Source organism: Streptopelia decaocto, assembly GCF_964273445.1.
Source record: "Streptopelia decaocto genome assembly, contig: HAP1_SCAFFOLD_127, whole genome shotgun sequence".
Lineage (NCBI taxonomy): Eukaryota > Metazoa > Chordata > Aves > Columbiformes > Columbidae > Streptopelia > Streptopelia decaocto.
In genome coordinates, this window is record NW_028115101.1 from 595 (window position 1) to 17,687 (window position 17,093).

The following is a 17,093-nucleotide window of genomic DNA, read 5'->3' on the forward strand; positions in this document are numbered from 1 at the left end:
TTCCTCTTTTCTCCTCTTTCCCCCCTTTTCCCTCTTTTCCTTTTCTCTCTTCCCCCCTTTCTCCCTCTTCCTCCCCTCTTTTCCCTCTTTTCCCTCTTTTCCCCCTTTTTTCCTCTTCCCCCCTTTTCCCTCACCCCCTTTTCCCTCACCCCTTTTCCTGCCCCTCCCCCCATTCCCGTGCAGCCCAACCCCCTTCCCCCCTTTTCCCCAGTGCAGTTTTTATACAAATCACTCCCTTTCCCCCCCAGCCCTGAACCCCCTGGGGGGTTTCTTAGCATCAACAGCCACACTTCACTCCCCCCCCAATTTAACTCTTTGTGTCCCTTTTGCAGGCCGTTTGGGAGCCCGGTTGTCCTGGGGCCGCTCTGGTTTTTGCTCCGGGGGATGTTTGGAGCCCGGTGACCATGGACCCATTTCCCTTGGGTGATGAGCTGCGTGTCTTTGCCCAGAGTCCCAGGCTGCTCTGTGGGGAAGCGCTGGAGCCCGACCTGAGCCTGGAGCCCGACCTGGAGCCCAACCTGAGCCTTGAGCCCAATCTGGAGCCCAACCCGAGCCTGGAGCCCAACCCGAGCCTGGAGCCCGACCTGGAGCCCAACCTGAGCCTGGAGCCCGACCTGGAGCCCAACCTGAGCCTGGAGCCCGACCTGGAGCCCAACGTGAGCCTGAAGCCCAACCTGGAGCCCAACCTGAGCCTGGAGCCTGACCTAAGCCTGGAGCCCAACCCGAGCCTTGAGCCCAACCTGAGTGTTGAGCCTGACCTGGAGCCCAACCTGGAGCCCAGTCTGAGCCTGGAGCCCAATCTGAGCCTTGAGCCCGACCTGGAGCCCAACCTGAAGCTGGAACCCAAGCCGAGCCTTGAGCCCAACCTGGAGCCCAACCTGAGCATTGAGCCTGACCTGGAGCCCGACCTAAGCCTGGAGCCCAACCTGAGCCTTGAGCCCAACCTGGAGCCCAGTCTGAGCCTGGAGCCCAATCTGAGCCTTGAGCCCGACCTGGAGCCCAACCTGAAGCTGGAGCCCAATCTGGAGCCCAACCTGAGCCTGGAGCCCAACCTGAGCCTGGAGCCCAACCTGAGCGTCTTCTCGCCCGGTGAGTGCCAGGTTCCACTTCCAAAGCGCGGCTTAAACCCTAACGTTATTTCCCCCCATCACGGGGAAATATTTTGGGGGTAAAGAGGCAGGTGTGCATTTATTTTTAATCCGTAAGCGCTTGGAAAACGTTTCCTGTTGCTTTTTACCTGCGAAGCGACGCTCGGGTTGCCCGCCTGTAGGAGATGATGATAATTATAACACTTCCGCAGGGATTTTGCTTCTGTAGATGACACCCTAGATGGAATATGTGGGGTTTTCCTTTATCCAAGAGCCTTTGCAACCTGCTCTCTGGCTGGAGATGCAAAACGCGAAGCCATTAAGACGTTTCCAGCCGGTGCTGGTAAAATCGGCACCGTGGCCCCATCTCGGAAATCATGGTGATTTCCTGTTGCATTTCAGGTGTTTGGAACCTCTCAGGTTTCCACCCGGTGCCAGTAAAATCAGCACCGCGGCCCCATCTTGGAAATCACAGCGATTTCCCGTTGTGTTTCAGGCGTTTAGAACCTCTCAAATTTACACCCATTGCTGGTAAAATCGGCACCGCGTCCCCATCTTGGAAATCACAGCGATTTCCCGTTGTGTTTCAGGCGTTTAGAACCTCGCAAATTTACACCCAGTGCTGGTAAAATCGGCACCGCGTCCCCATCTTGGAAATCACAGCGATTTCCAGTTGCGTTTCAGGCGTTTAGAACCTGTCAGGTTTCCACCCGGTGCTGGTAAAATCGGCACCGCAGCCCCATCTTGGAAATCACAGCGATTTCCCGTTGCATTTCAGGCGTTTAGAACCTCTCAAGTCGGGTCACAAAACCATTTCCCGAGCAGATGGGAAAATCCGGTTTGAGTTTCGCAGGGTGGGTCGGTGCAGAAAAAGCCTCTATTTCCACCCAAAATCTGGTTATTGCCCAATTTATCCTTTTCTCCTGCCTCTCTGCCCGTTTCTCCGCCGTTTTCTGCTCTGCGGTTAGGGCTGGGACCCTCTTGTTGGGTTGTGTTTCTGGGGAGACACCGGCGCCGGTGTTGGTGAGTTACGGTTGGACTCAAACGATTCCCGTGGTGATGGAGCTGCCGTTCCCGGTGCGAGAAGCAGCCAGGGGGGCACTTAGTGAACTTGTTTGAATAGAAACCGAGTTTGGCTTTGATTTCTCTCCCGCGCGGCGTCTCCGCGTTGAGCGCAGCTCAATAGCAGCGGCGCCAGAGCCGCGGCAGCGTAGGAGCCGCTCCTAACACGGTGTTTCCTTCTCCCTCTCGCCACAGGAACGGGTGCGTGTTGAGGCACCGGAAAATAAAGCCTTTGGTGTGCCCGGAACGAGCCTGCAGGAAGTGTTACCGCGACCAGCGCTCGCTGCGCCGGCACCTGGAGCACTATTTATTAATGACAATCGGTATTTATTAATGGCGATCGGTATTTATTAATGGCGATCAGTATTTATTAATGGCGAGCTATATTTATTAATGATGGTCAATATTTATTAATAACGATCAGTATTTATTAGTGACGGTCAGAATTTATTAGTGATGGTCAGAATTTATTAATGACAGTCAGTATTCATTAATGGTGATTGGTATTTATTAATGACGATCGGTATTTATTAACGACGGTCAGCATTTATTAAGGACGATCGGTATTTATTAATGACGGTCGGTATTTATTAATGATGATCGGTATTTATTAAGAACGATTGGTATTTATTAAGAATGATCGGTATTTATTAATGATGGTCAATATTTATTAATAACGATCAGTATTTATTAATGACGATCAGTATTTATTAATGACGGTCAGTATTTATTAATAACGATCAGTATTTATTAACAATCGGTATCTATTAACCATCGGTATCCATTAACGATCAGCATTTATTAACGGCAGAGCAACCCATGCCCGCCCCCGTTGCTTCTCTCCTGCAGGGTGGGAACATCTACCGCCTCCCGACCGCGGCGCAGGAGGAAATCGCGTCCGCCGGGTGGTGAGTGAATCGCAGTGGGATCTCGAGGGCACATTTGCTTTAAATCCTTATTATTTAAGCCTTTGGGCTCAAAACCTTTGAGACTGAACGCCCATTGATTCCACCGGGCGAGCTGCACCTGCCTGGAGCTTCGATGCCGACTACGCCATCTGTTCTAAAAGCGCCGTGGCTTTGTAACGTTGATTTTTTATCCTTTTATCTTGGTTTTGGTCACTTTAGGCACTTGGCGGCTGCTCCGGCCAACGACGGCGGCGTCTCCATGTGCCGGAACCGCGGGCGGCCGGTGGACGCCGAGCGGGGCCGCGCGGCTGCTTGTGCGGTGAGCAGTGGCGTTTGCCGCCAAGGCAGGAGGAGCAGGTAACGGGCACCCTTGGGTGCTGCTCGTTGAGCGGGGATCTGAGCGAAGGCAGCGACGATCCCGTAAAGGATCCTGGGGGGGGATGGCGGTGCCGTCAAAGCCCTTTGCGGGGGTTGTTACCAAATTGTGAACAATTGGATGATTTGTGAAATAAGAGAAATAAGGAATTGCTGCAGTGTAAAGATTCGCGATCCGCGCTCTCACCCAGTTCGGGTTGTGTTTAGCGTAGCGGGTTTTATTATCCTTGTTATCTTACCTAACGGAGAAATAACTCAGAAGAGCAGTTTGCAAAGCGCTTCGGCGTCCTCCGGCGCCACCAACGCTCCCGGTTCATTTGTGCTCAGGTGCGCGATGCGGGAGACGGAAACGCCGTGAAACCATTGCCGGGAGATAGAAACGGCGCCTCCGAACCCCCGACACCGTCCGAAAACATCCCACTGGTGATCCCGGTGTCGGTTCTGGTGACAAGGAACGAGGTGGATGACGAGAGTTTGGATGGTTGCGCGATAATTCGCCAACCGGCGGTGCCAGAGTCGCTTCCTGGAGCACCCGTGTGTTTCGCTGGCTGAACCAGGGTCCTATGTGCCCCGAAACACCCAAAATTACACCCAAATAGCGCTACGGTGGCTGCTACCCCAGGGACGGGCTTGGGGGAGGTTCCAGGCGCCTGCTGGGTTATTGATCGGCAATACGGAACCTGCCGATTGCCTCCAGTTGGGTGAAAGGGAGGAAGCGTCAGCGGGACCGGAGGGTCCCCGCACCCCTTGTTTTGGGGTTCGCTGTTTGTTTTTGAGCCAAAAAAGGAGGAAAAGCAGATAAATGCCCTGTGCGATTTTGTGCGTTTTCCACCTTTAATCTTTTTCTTGTTTGACGTTGCCCAGGTCACCGAAAATGAGCCTCCAGCCGGGAAGATTTCGCAGCAAAAGAGGCAGCGGCGGCCGAAACCCATCGTCATCCCGGCGCTGGCGCCGGGGGGGTGGATTCCAGAGCCGCCTGCGCCCCCCGGCGCTCCTGCTGGAGCGGGTGCTGCGCCACCTGCTGTGGGGCGCCCCATACACCCCCCCGCCCATGCTCAGCCCCCTGCGCCGCGGCTCCAGCCTCTACTTCAGCACCCTCTGCACCCCCAAACGCCGCGGGGACCCCACGCGGCTCTTCGGGGCCGTTTTAGGTACGAACCCCCTCATTTCTACACATGGGGTGACAAAACCGCCCCGCTTGACGCTTTGATTTGTGGATTAAAGCACTTTCGGCCGCCCCGCGGGGTTAATGCGCCAGTGTGACACGGCTGTTCCCACGTAGCGCTTTAGGGTGACACCCCGTTTCCTGGTTGTGGTTTGTGGGGGGTTTATCTCAACCCGGGCCAAGCGATCCCGGTGTAAAACCACCCGGCGAACCCGTTTTGGGTTCGGCTTCCCCTCACTGGTTTGTGGTGACGAGCGCAGAGCTCGTGCTCCCAAAAACCCCCAAAATAGGCGATTTTATGCAACGTGGGGTGGAAACGACCCCCCAGCATTTCGCTCCGATATTGGGTGTTAAAACCACCCAAGTGCTGCGATCTGGCCACAAAACCCTGGTGGGATGGTCCATCAGCGACTGATTTCACCAAAATGATGGGAATTGGGGACAATTTGTGGTGGTGACGCCGAGAAACGGTCTCGGCACGATGGTTTTGATTCTGAGCATTGTTTTTCCCCCTATTTATCAATATCCCGCAGGCAGTATGGACGGCGACTTGGGATTGTGCCTGCTGAAGGACGCCACCAGAATCAGCGTCCAGCCGTGAGTCCCCAAACCACCAAAAACGAGTGTATCGTGCTTTTCCTCCCCCTCGTTTGGCCCGTTAGCACCCATTTATATCAATTTCGAGCGGAACATGAGGCGCCCTCGCAGTGCCGATGTCACCGGTGCTGCCGATGTCACCGGCGGGGCTGATGTCACAACAGAACCCCAGCAATGCTCAGTCGTTCCGAGCACTCGCAGCGAGTCTCTCCTGCTCTGCCGAGTCTCGCAGCGAATCCCTGTGGTTATTGAGTGAACTGTGCAGTTTCGGCGCCGATCGGAGCCCGGTGATGGCGTCAGTGCTAGCGAACGCCCCCGGCCCGGCCCGCCGAGCCGCCGCGGTGCCGTCACCGCCTCTCCTCCCCTTCTCCAGGCGCATCAACGTCGGGAGCGGCTTCCAGGCGGAGCTGCCGGCCCTGCGCGACCCATCCGAGGCGCAGCGCGACGAGGAGCCCGCATCGCTGGTCTGGAAGCCCTGGGGGGACATGGACACTGACCCCCAGGTGCAGGACCCAGGTTTGTCACGCATTCGGTGCCTGGCCCACCCCACCTGGGGCCCTGGGGGGTTCGGCGCTGCACTTGGGGCTCCCAATGCTGTGTTTTGGGTAGAAATAGTGACTTTTTTCATGTCTTTCTTGCTCTCCGCTCCACCTGCTGCGCTCGTTTTCCGCTGTCCCGTATCGCGCATTTTGTCCCCAAAACCTGACTTTCCCGTGTCCTATCGTACCCATTATCGTATCGCACCTCTTCTTGACAATCCCCAATGTTTCTGTTGTTGTATTGCGCCTTTTCTTGACAAAACCCAATGTTTCCATTGTCTCATTGTGTCTTTTCTCAACAAAACCCAACTTTTCCTTGTCATATTGCGCCTTTTCTTGACAAAACCCAACGTTTCCATTGTCTTATTGTGTCTTTTCTCAACAAAACCCAACTTTTCTTCTCCTATCGTGTCTTTTCTTGACAAAACCCAACTTTTCCTTGTCCTATCGCACCCATTGTCGTATCGTCCTTTTCCTTGACAAACCCCAACATTTCCATGTCGTATCCCATCTTTTCTCCCCAAACCCCAACATCCCCATGTCACATCACCCTGTTTAGCCCCCCAAACCCCAACATGTCACATCACCCTGTTCCCCCCAAACCCCAACATCCCCACATCACCCTGTTCCCCCCCAAACCCCAACATCCCCACATCACCCTGTTCCTCCCAAACCCCAACATGTCACATCACCCTGTTCCCCCCCAAACCCCAACATGTCACATCACCTTGATCCCCCCCAAACCCCAACATCTCCACATCACCCTGTTCCCCCCCAAACCCCAACATCACATCACCCTGTTCCCCCCCAAACCCCAACATCCCCACATCACCCTGTTCCCCCCCAAACCCCAACATGTCACATCACCTTGATCCCCCCCAAACCCCAACATCTCCACATCACCCTGTTTCCCCCCAAACCCCAACATGTCACATCACCTTGATCCCCCCCAAACCCCAACATCTCCACATCACCCTGTTCCCCCCCAAACCCCAACATCACATCACCCTGTTCCCCCCCAAACCCCAACATGTCACATCACCTTGATCCCCCCCAAACCCCAACATCCCCACATCACCCTGTTCCCCCCCAAACCCCAGCATGTCACATCACCCTGTTCCCCCCAAACCCCAACATGTCACATCACCCTGTTCCCCCCCAAACCCCCCCAATTCCCATTGTCACACCACATCTTCCCCCCCCGCTGTTGGGTACAGTGGAGACCCTGCTGTCCCTGGCGAGCTCCAGCGGCGTCCCCGGCGGCGTCCCCAACCTGGAGCTGGCCCTGCACTGCCTGCACGCGGCGCGCGGCGATGTCACAGTGAGAGACCCCAAAACCCCCCGTATCACCCCAAAACCCGCGTGCCGCCTCCCGCAGCACCCCAAAATCACATCTTGGGGTGTTCTGCGCCGAATGGAAGGGGAACCCCGAGTGTTTTCCTCTTGCAGAAGGCGCTGGAGATGCTGCTTTCCGGGGGGCCCCCGAAGTCCGAAACGGACCCTCTGGCCAATTATCATTACGCAGGTAAACGAGGAACAGGGCTCGTTGCTCCCCCAGGACACAAACAGACACCACAGTGCCCCTTCCGTGCTCATTTAAATATCTTTGGGCGCCGATAACGACCCCTCCGCCCCGCTTGCTAATTGCATTCCCCATAACGAACCCGCTCGCTGCCCCGCAGGGTCAGACACGTGGACGCCGCTGGAGAAGCAGCTTTTCCACCGCGCCTTCGCCATCCACAAGAAGGACTTTTATCTCATCCACAAGAGGGTAAATCCTCCAAAACCGGCGGCTTTTAACCCAAAAAGTCATGTTTTTGAGTCACGCCTCAGAATCCCGTTTTCCCAAATCTCATTTTGCTGCTTAATGCTGCAAAAAAGACGCCGGAACGAGATAAAACGAGGCGTCTACGTTATTTACCGCAGCGTTTCCATCCTCAACCACTTCTGTCCTCTCTCGTTAGGTCCAGACTAAGACCGTGGCCCAGTGTGTGGAATATTACTACATCTGGAAGAAAAAGACTAAACTCCAGTCCTACCGAGCAAAAGGGACGGACAAAAAGCTCAAGAGAAACAAGGAAAAGGCCGAGGAGAAGGTAGAAAATGCATTTGTGTGAGAATTTGCTCTGCGGGAAAACGGCGTTAAGGCCAGAAAAGCGGCTTTTTGGGCCCAAAATGGGCTTGATTGGCTGCAATTTCAACACTATTAAAGATCCTGCTGGTGTTCAAATGGTTTTGGGGGATATGCTGTGGTTTTGGCTTCTCCGCCGAAGGGACTTGCTGGGGGTTCCCTGCTAAAAAGCGGCGGTTTGCGTCACAAAAAGAGCCGTTTTTGGCTATTTTAGCCTCGCCCGGCCAAGGTGTTTTTATGGGCCGCTCTAGAGGGTCTTGTTTTCAAGCTGGTTTATTCTCAGCGCTCTCGATCTTCCTGAAAGGGGGAATGAGGGGAATCTCTGCTTTCCAGGCCAACCGCAGCCCGAAGAAGAAGCGCCGCCTCTCGCCCGAGGAAAATGCCAATTTGAGGCAGAAAATGCCCCAAAATGAGGGCGCCAAGGAGTCCTTTCCCTGCACCGAGTGCAGCAGGTGAGTTGTTGCTTATTTGGGGATGAAGAGGTTAAAACCGGGCGGCGCGGAGCTGAGAAACGGCGCCATACCCGCGCCAAAAGGCACCTGAAGAGGGTAAAACCAAAAAGCACTAAAACTCATGTTTTCCGCCCCATTTCCAGGGCATTTGCCACGATTCGAGGCAGGAACACCCACATGAAGAGGCACCGGGCGCTGGAGCCACAGGCTGGGATCGAGCCGCCACCAAAGGGCTTTGAAATTAAGGAGAAACCAGCTGAAATGGCGATTCCGGAGCTGGAGCCGCAGGCCGGGACTGAGCCGCCCCCAAATCACCTGAAGATTGAGGAGAAACCAGCCGAAATGGTGATTGCAGCGCCAGAGCCACAGGCCGTGAACAAGCCGCCCCTGAAGCGCCCGGAGATTGATGAGAAACCAGCTGAAACGGTGATTCCAGCGCCAGAGCTGCAGGCCGGGACCGAGCTGCCTCTGAAGCGCTTGAAGATGGAGGAGAAAGCAGCTGAAGCGGTGATTGCGGCACCGGCGCTGGAGCAGCGCCCGGGGTAGGTTTGCGCCCTTAGGAAACCCCCCACGCTGAAACCACCGCCAGCTTTTCCATCGGACGGCGCATCCAGAGGGAGATTTTTGGGGAGAAAAGGGGCGAATCCGCGCGTGTGTTTGAAGGAGGGACGGGGTGGGGGGGTTTCTCGGCATCGGCACCGGGGTCGAGGGGAAATGACGCGCCGGCGCCGATCATCTGCGCCTGCGGCACAAGGGAGCGGCGAAACGGGCCTGGAATTGGGCTGAAATTGTGTGAGATGGGAACAAACACCGCTAGAGATCAAACGGCAGTGGCTGCTCGCGGTGGGAAGAACCGGAGATGGAAAATCGTGGCAAAATGGTCATTATTTCGCCATAAAGCGCCTGGCACCCCAATCTGAGCCGAGAAACAGGGGTTTTGGTGTTTTTATTCCTATTTAACGCGTATTCTACTTTGCTTAATAAATTGGGTTCTGGAACAAGTTCGTTAATGCACTGATTTGTGGTTATTTGCAGCAAAACGGCGGAGTGACAATGGGGGGTTGAGCCATTTAATTAATGAAATGTTAATTAAGGGTCTTGTCACACCAGGAGGGATGGAAGGGGGATTACTTTTGGTAGGTCTTGAGACTTATCGCTGTCGCGATACCGGGGCTGTCGGTGCCACCGTCGGGATATCGGGGCCATCGGTGCCACCTGTCGCGATATTGGGGCTGCCGGTGCCACCGTCGCGATACCGGGGCTGTTGTCGCTGTCCATCATGATATCGGGGCCGTCAGTGCCACCTGTCTCGGAAATCGTGGCGATTTCCCGTTGCGTTCCAAAGTGTTTAGAACCTCTCAGGTTTCCACCTGGCGCTGGTAAAATCGGCACCGCGGCCCCATCTCGGAAATCGTGGCGATTTCCCATTGTGTTTCAGGCGTTTAGAACTTCTCAAATTTACACCCGGTGCCGGTAAAATCAGCACCATGGCCCCATCTTGGAAATCACAGCGATTTCCCGTTGTGTTTCAGGCGTTTAGAACCTCTCAGGTTTCCACCCGGCGCCTGTAAAATCGGCACCGCGGCCCCACCAAAAAGCACTAAAAACGGTGTTTTCCGCCCCGTTTCCAGGGCGTTTGCTATGATTCGAGGCAGGATCGCCCACATTAAGAGGCACCGGGCGCCGGAGCCGCAGGCCGGGAGCGAGCCGCCACCAAAGTGCTTGAAAATTGAGGAGAAACCAGCCGAAATGGTGATTGCGGTGCCAGAGCCACAGGCCGGGACTGAGCCATCCCCAAAATGCTTGGAAATTGAGGAAAAAACAGCCGAAACACTGATTGCGGTGCCGGAGCTGCAGGACGAGACCGAGCTGCCCCCAAAATGCTTGGAAATTGAGGAAAAACCACCTGAAATGGCGATTGCGGAGCCAGAGCCAAAGGACGAGACCGAGCCATCCCCAAAATGCCTGGAAATTGAGGAGAAACCTGCTGAAACGGTGATTGTTGCCGCGATTGAGAGACGGCACGCAGTTTGATGCAAACCAAATGTCCACTTTATTAGTGTACTTCACATATATTTATTTTTTTCCTCAGCAACGTGCTTCGAGCTGATTGGTGTTTCTGTTACCGTGTTGCAGACTGATTGGTCTACACTGCACACTAAACATCCACAGACTGATTGGTCTAAGACATTCTCTTAACCAGTTACTACCCCAACCCAAGCAATCTTCCCTATGCAGAAACAAGAGTCCCCTTTTTACAGGACAACCTTATTAACTTGTGAACCTCGTCTGAACATCGAATCAGCACTCTCCACTCCTTCTAATTAAGGTTCTCGCCTCTATCCTTCCCATGGCCTGTGACCAACAAGTTCCAGGACATCTCCTTTCACCAATTGATAAGTGCTGGGAGTTTTGCTGAGGCCAGCCAAATCCTGTCCCACAGATTGTGGAGCCGGAGCCGCAGGACGAGACCGAGCCGCCCCCAAAATGCTTGGAAATTGAGGAGAAACCAGCTGAAATGGTGATTGCGGAGCCGGAGCCACAGGACGAGACCGGGCTGCCCCCAAAATACTTGGAAATTGGGGAAAAAACAGCTGAAACACATTGCAGTGCCGGAGCCGCAGGACGAGACTGAGCCGTCCCCAAAGTGCTTGGAAATTGAGGAGAAACCTGCTGAAATGGAGATTGCGGAGCCGGAGCCGCAGGACGAGACCGAGCCGCCCCCAAAATGCTTGGAAATTGAGGAAAAACCAGCTGAAAACGAGATTGCGGAGCTAGATACACAGGTCAGGACCGAGCTGCCCCCAAAATGCTTGGAAATTGAGGAAAAACCAGCCGAAACGGAGATTACGGTGATGGACCCGTAGGATGAGACCGAGCCGTCCCCAAAGTGCTTGGAAATTGATGAGAAACCAGCTGAAATGGTGATTGTGACGCTGAAACCGCAGGCCGGGACCAAGCCGCCTCCAAAATGCTTGGTAATCGAGGAGAAACCAGCTGAAATGGAGATTGTGGTGCTGGAGCCGCAGGCCGGGACCGAGCCGTCCCCAAAATGCTTCGAAATTGAGGAGAAACCTGCTGAAATGGCAATTCCGGAGCTGGACCCGCAGGCCGGGACCGAGCCACCCCAAAGCGCCTGAAGATCGAGGAGAAACCAGCTGAAATGGTGATTGCAGTGCTAGAGCCGCAGGCCGGGACCGAGCCGTCCCCAAAATGCTTGAAAATTGTGGAGAAACCAGCTGAAATGGTGATTGCAGCTCCGGAGCCGCAGGCCGTGAACAAGCCGCCCCTGAAGCGCCCGAAGATTGATGAGAAACCAGCTGAAACGGTGATTCCAGCGCCGGACCTGCAGGCCGGGACCGAGCTGCCTCTGAGGCGCTTGAAGATGGAGGAGAAAGCAGCCAAAGTGGTGATTGCGGCGCCGGCGCAGCGTCCAGGGTAGGTTTGCACCCTTAGGAAGCTCCCCGCGCCGAAACCACTGGACGGCGCATCCAGAGGGAGATTTTTGGGGAGAAAAGGGGCGAATCTGCGCGTGTGTTTGAAAAAGGGACGGGGTGGGGGGTTTCTCGGCATCGGCACCGGGTTCAAGGGGAAATGACGCGCCGGCGCCGATCATCTGCGCCTGCGGCACAAGGGGGCGGCGAAATGGGCCTGGAATTGGGCTGAAATCGTGTGAGATTGGGAACAAACACCACTAGAGATCAAACGGCAGCGGCTGCTCGTGGTAGGAAGAACCGGAGATGGAAAATCGTGGCAAAACAGTCATTATTTCGCTATAAAGCACCCGGCACCCCAATCTGAGCCGAGAAACAGGGGTTTTGGTGTTTTTATTCCTATTTAATGCGCATTCTACTTTGCTTAATAAATTGGGTTCTGGAACAAGTTCCTTAATGCACTGATTTGTGGTTATTTGCAGCAAAATGGCGGAGTGACAATGAGGGTTTGAGATTTATCGCTGTCGTGATTTTGGGGCTGTCGGTGCCACCTATTGCGATATCGGGGCTGTTGTCGCTGCCTGTCGCAATACCAAGGCTGTCAGTGCCACCTTCGTGATACCGGAGCTGTTGTCACTGGCTGTCGCAATATCGGGGCTGTCGGTTCCACCTGTCATAATATCGGGGCTGTGTCACTGCCTGTCGCGATACCGGGGCTGTCGGTGCCCCCTGTCGCGATACCGGGGCTGTCGGTGCCCCCTGTCGCGATACCGGGGCTGTCAGTGCCGCCTGTCGCGATACCGGGGCTGTTGTCGCTGCCCATCGTGATACGGGGGCTGTTGGTGCCACCATCGTGATACGGGGGCTGTTGTCACTGCCCATCGTGATACCGGGGCTGTCGTCGCTGCCCATCGTGATACCGGGGCTGTCGGTGCCACCTGTCATGATACCGGGGCTGTCGTCGCTGCCTGTCGCGATACAGGTGCCAAATGGGGGGAAAACACCAGCGAAACGTCCCCTGTGGAGAGAAACAGACCCAACAGCCTCAGATCCCCTTGAACCCCTCAGTCCTCCCCCGGGCCCGCTTCCCCCATTTTTCCCCCGTTTTGGGGGGAAGTAACGCGAAAACGGGGCACGTACCTCGTTAATGAGCCCGCAGCTCGTTAACACTCCCGGGACAACCCCGACAGACCCGCCGCTCGTCTCACGGCTCCCGCCGCTTCCTTGTGCCGCCGGCTCCAGTCCCCACCTTGGTCCGCCTTGCCCTCGCATTGGCTGGCGCTCTGCCCACACCCCGCCTCTCCGTTTCGATTGGCCGACCGAGCCGCCTATCACAGGACGGGGGCTGCGGAGGCGTTTACCTGCGGGCGGGAAGCGGCGTGTGTCAATCAGAGAGTCACGTGAGACAGGCGGCCGGCGGCGTCTCTGCCTGTGTCACGTGAGCAGGGCGCGGGGTGAGGAAGGCGGAAGTGAAGGCCGCGGCCGCCATGGACCCGGCCGGGAAGGAGAAGGAGGCGCTGCAGCCGCTGGCCGAGGCCGACAGGAAGGTCCGTGGCTCCCGGTCCTTCGCCGGCCTCTTCGGGTGAGGGCGGCCCGGCCCGACCGGCCTCGGGCTCCTCCGGGCAGCCCTGCAGCAGCGGCGGAGAGGGGGCGAGGCCTGGGGAGCTGCTGAGGGAGCGGGCCGGGGGGCTTTGGGGTGCAGACGGGGGATTGGGGTGAAAAGTGAGGATTAGGGGGCAGTCTGGGGTGAAAATTGAGGAGTTTGGGGTGAAAACTGGGGGATTGTGGGGCGTTGGGGTGAACACTGAGGGTTGGGGGAATTTGGGTGACAATTTGTCTCTGGGGGCTGTTTTGGGGCCCCACGAGGGTATTTTGGGGTTCAGGAAGATGTTCAGGGGCCTTTAGGGTGATTTTGGGTGCCAAGAATGATATTTTGGGGGCCTTGTGAGGATATTTTATGGCCCAGGAGAGTGTTTTGGGGGCCCAGAACAATATTTTGGGTGTCAAGGATGATATTTTTGGGGTCTTGTGAGAATATTTTGGGTGCTAAGGATGATATTTTGGGTACCCAGGCTGATATTTCGGGTGTCAAGCGTGATATTTTTAGGGTCTTTTGGGGATATTTTATGGTCCAGGAGGATATTTTGGGCACCCAGGATGATATTTTGGGTGCCCAGGTGGGTATTTTGTGTTCCCAGGAGATAATTTTTCAGGTCTAGGAGGATGAATTTTGGGTGTCCAGGTGGGTATTTTGTGTTCCTAGGAGGTTGTATTTCAGGTCTGGGAGCATGATATTTGAGTGCCCAGGATGATATTTTGGGAGTTTGTGAGGATATTTTGGGTGCCCAGGTGGGTATTTTGTGTTCCCAGGAAGTTGTATTTCAGGTCTAGGAGGATGATTTTTGGGTGCCATGGGGGGTATTTTAGGTCTCCAGGGTGACATTTGGGTGCCCAGGGTGATATTTTGGGTGCCATGGGGGGTATTTTGGGTGCCCAGGGTGCTATTTTGGTGCCGTTTTGGTGCTGTCCCCAGGGGCTCGTCCCGGCTGGAGGACGCCTGCGACACCTGCGCCTGCGCCGCCAACGTGTTCAAAATGGCCAAGAACTGGAGCGGTGGGTGCAGCACCCCCTTACCCTCCCCCTCCCCTGCCGTGACCCCCCCTTACCGCACCTCCCCCAACCGTGATCCCCCCCTTACCATCCCTCACCCCCACCCGTGATCCCACCTCACCCGTGACATCCCCTTACCGTACCCCCCGAGACTCCCCCCTCACCGCCACCACCTGTGACCCTGCCTCGCTGCCACCACCCCCCACCGTGACCCCCCCTCACCATCCCTCACCCCCACCCTGTGACCACCCCCTTACCATCCCCTCCGTGACAGCCCCCTCACTGCCCCCCACCCTCACCTGTGACACCCCCTTACCGCCCCCCACCGTTAACCGCCCCTTACCTCCCCTGCCCCCCACCTGTGACCTGCTCTTACTGCCCCAACCTGTGCCCCACCTCACTGACCTCCCCCCACCTGTGCTCCCCTTCACTGCCTCCCCCTACCTCCACCCTGCGCCCCTCCCCCTACCTCCACCCCGCGCCCCTCCCCCTACCTCCACCCCGCGATCTACCTCCACAGCTGAATCAGTTTGGGCTGCTGCACCAGCCTGCACTAGCCTATGGGGAGATATGGGGATGGGGGGGTCATATGGGGATGGGGGGGCCTATGGGGGTCCTACAGGGGGTTATGGGGGAGTTATGGGGGGGTTATGGGGGTCTATGGGGGATATAGGGGGAGGTCCAGGAGGGTCTGGGACAGCTGGACCAGTTTGGGCTGCTGCACCAGCCTATGGGGAGATATGGGGATGGGGGGGTCCTACAGGGGGTTATGGTGGCGGTATGGGGGAGTTATGGGGGGTATAGGGGAAGGTCCAGGAGGGTCTGGGAGCGGCGGAGGAGCCTGAGGGCGGGACGGCGCGGAAGGAGCTTGGGCGGGAAAGGCTGAGGGACCTCAGGAAGGGGGTGACATCGGGGAGGCTTTGGTGGGAAAGGCTGAGGGACCTCAGGGAGGAGATGGCGTCGGGGAGGCTGCAGTGGGCAATGCTGAGGTAGCTCAGGACGGGATGGCACTGAGGTTGGTTTCAAAGGGAAATGCTGAGGTACCTTGAGGAATGGACGCTGGGCTGGGAACTGTGAACACAGCAGATTGGTTAAGAGAGTGTTCATGACAGAAATTTGTGCAGTAAAGTATTCCAGCAAAGAGAGGGAGAAGAGCCGAACTTAGATCAGGCCTCCTAGGACGCCTGCAGGTTTGGGGACAGGGATGACGAGGTTGTTAATCCGGTCCTAACTTTTTCTTTCTCTGTCCCTCTCTTGCAGCACCTGACTGAATGGAGGAGCAAGTGGACGGGAAGTTCCTGCGCCACACATAGCTCACATTTATTACTCTCTGGTGACCACCACTTCCAACATTTTGGGATCAGCCAGAAACTATTTCCAAAACCCTTCAACAACTCTTTTCTAAATAGGTCATGGTTATTACAACAAATCAGTTGTCAAGTGTAGAAAAGACCCTATACTACGTCTTTGTAAAAGAAACAATAATCTGTTTACAGTTCTCTTTGTCATCATCCCCTTCATTCTCCTCTTCATCTTCAGCATTATTGAGGCTTATAATCAGTGGAGCATGGACTGGTAGAGAAATATTCTCATGGTTTCTGAGTGATTCCTGAAGATGTGCTGGATGCAGAGTCCTTTCTTGGCCACCCTGTTGCAATGGCACATCTGCAGAGAAGAACATTATTTTATTAGAAGGGAACTAGAATATCAAATCCAGGTTCAGACATGCAGGCACAGTTTTGAAATCTTTATCATATTGAGGGGATCATTAAATAGGCAGATTATGACATTTGGGAAAACTGTTCTGCCAAGCTTGGCAAAAGAGTATCTTGCAACAACAGAAAGTATGAAAAAGCGTGGGTACCTACTCCTCTGAAAGAGCAGATAAAGCACTACGGTGTATCATACTAAACCTATTTTAGTGACACTCCTGCAGATCAGATTTGTTGTATCTCATGCAAGAAAATGTAAGATACAGCAGTTTAACTTGATACTTAACTGTGTAACTGCCCAGAACAGCAAATTATTAGCTCCGGACAGTGTAAGCCAACTCCACCTTAAATTGGTTTAACAGGATTTCTAAGTATTAAAAAGGACAAATGCAGTTAAAATGTTTGCAATGCTATTCTGGGACACATGGACTTTGAATGTATGCATTTTTCAGTAAAAAGAGAAAGGTTTGGATCTAATTTCTCGTTCTGATTGTTGGACATTGCCCTCTAGAGGTTACCCATGTCCATTGGGCCTCTAGGGCATCTTCTCTGACTCAGCACACCAAAATGTGCCTGCGTTTTGTGTAGGAGAGCCCCAGCTGCCAGGGGTGGCTGCTGGGTTTGTGGAAACTGTAAAGAAAGCAGTGCGGGCACTCACAGAAACAGCACCAAGTTCTTGCCTTGCTCCTCTGGGGCTGGGGGCTCAACACACCCAGACAGGACACGCTGCCTTTCTCTGGGGGAATTTCTGGAACACAGGCTGTTTGCTTCTGACCAGAGGTGTCTCTGGACTTTTCTCATGACACCTGTCTCCAGCTCTGGAGCTCAGGCCCATGAACAGCTCGATTTTAGGCCCCTTGCTCCTGCATCTGTGACAAGTCACGCTGCTCTCACTCCAGCTTCTGCCTGATTTCTGACACCTGTCTTGGTGCCCTGCCCTGGACACTTTCCCTGCTCCAGGTTCAGCCGTCTAACAGGACTCCTGGAAGCCAAGAGCTCCTCTGAGAAAGGAATGGAAAC

General features: G+C 55.1%; 2 long non-coding RNA genes across 2 annotated transcripts; one reads left to right on the forward strand and one right to left on the reverse strand.

Annotated features, from left to right (window-relative positions):
* Positions 1-11,199: 11,199 nt before the first annotated feature.
* On the reverse strand, positions 11,200-12,993 carry LOC309452965. The gene is made up of 3 exons (XR_014186665.1): positions 12,892-12,993; positions 12,612-12,769; positions 11,200-12,480 (listed from the first exon to the last, which is right to left on the reverse strand). It is a non-coding gene; the product is annotated as an uncharacterized lncRNA (long non-coding RNA).
* Positions 12,994-13,148: 155 nt separating this feature from the next.
* On the forward strand, positions 13,149-16,461 carry LOC309452966. Its single transcript, XR_014186666.1, has 3 exons — positions 13,149-13,298; positions 14,285-14,364; positions 15,622-16,461. It is a non-coding gene; the product is annotated as an uncharacterized lncRNA (long non-coding RNA).
* The last annotated feature ends 632 nt before the right edge of the window (positions 16,462-17,093 follow it).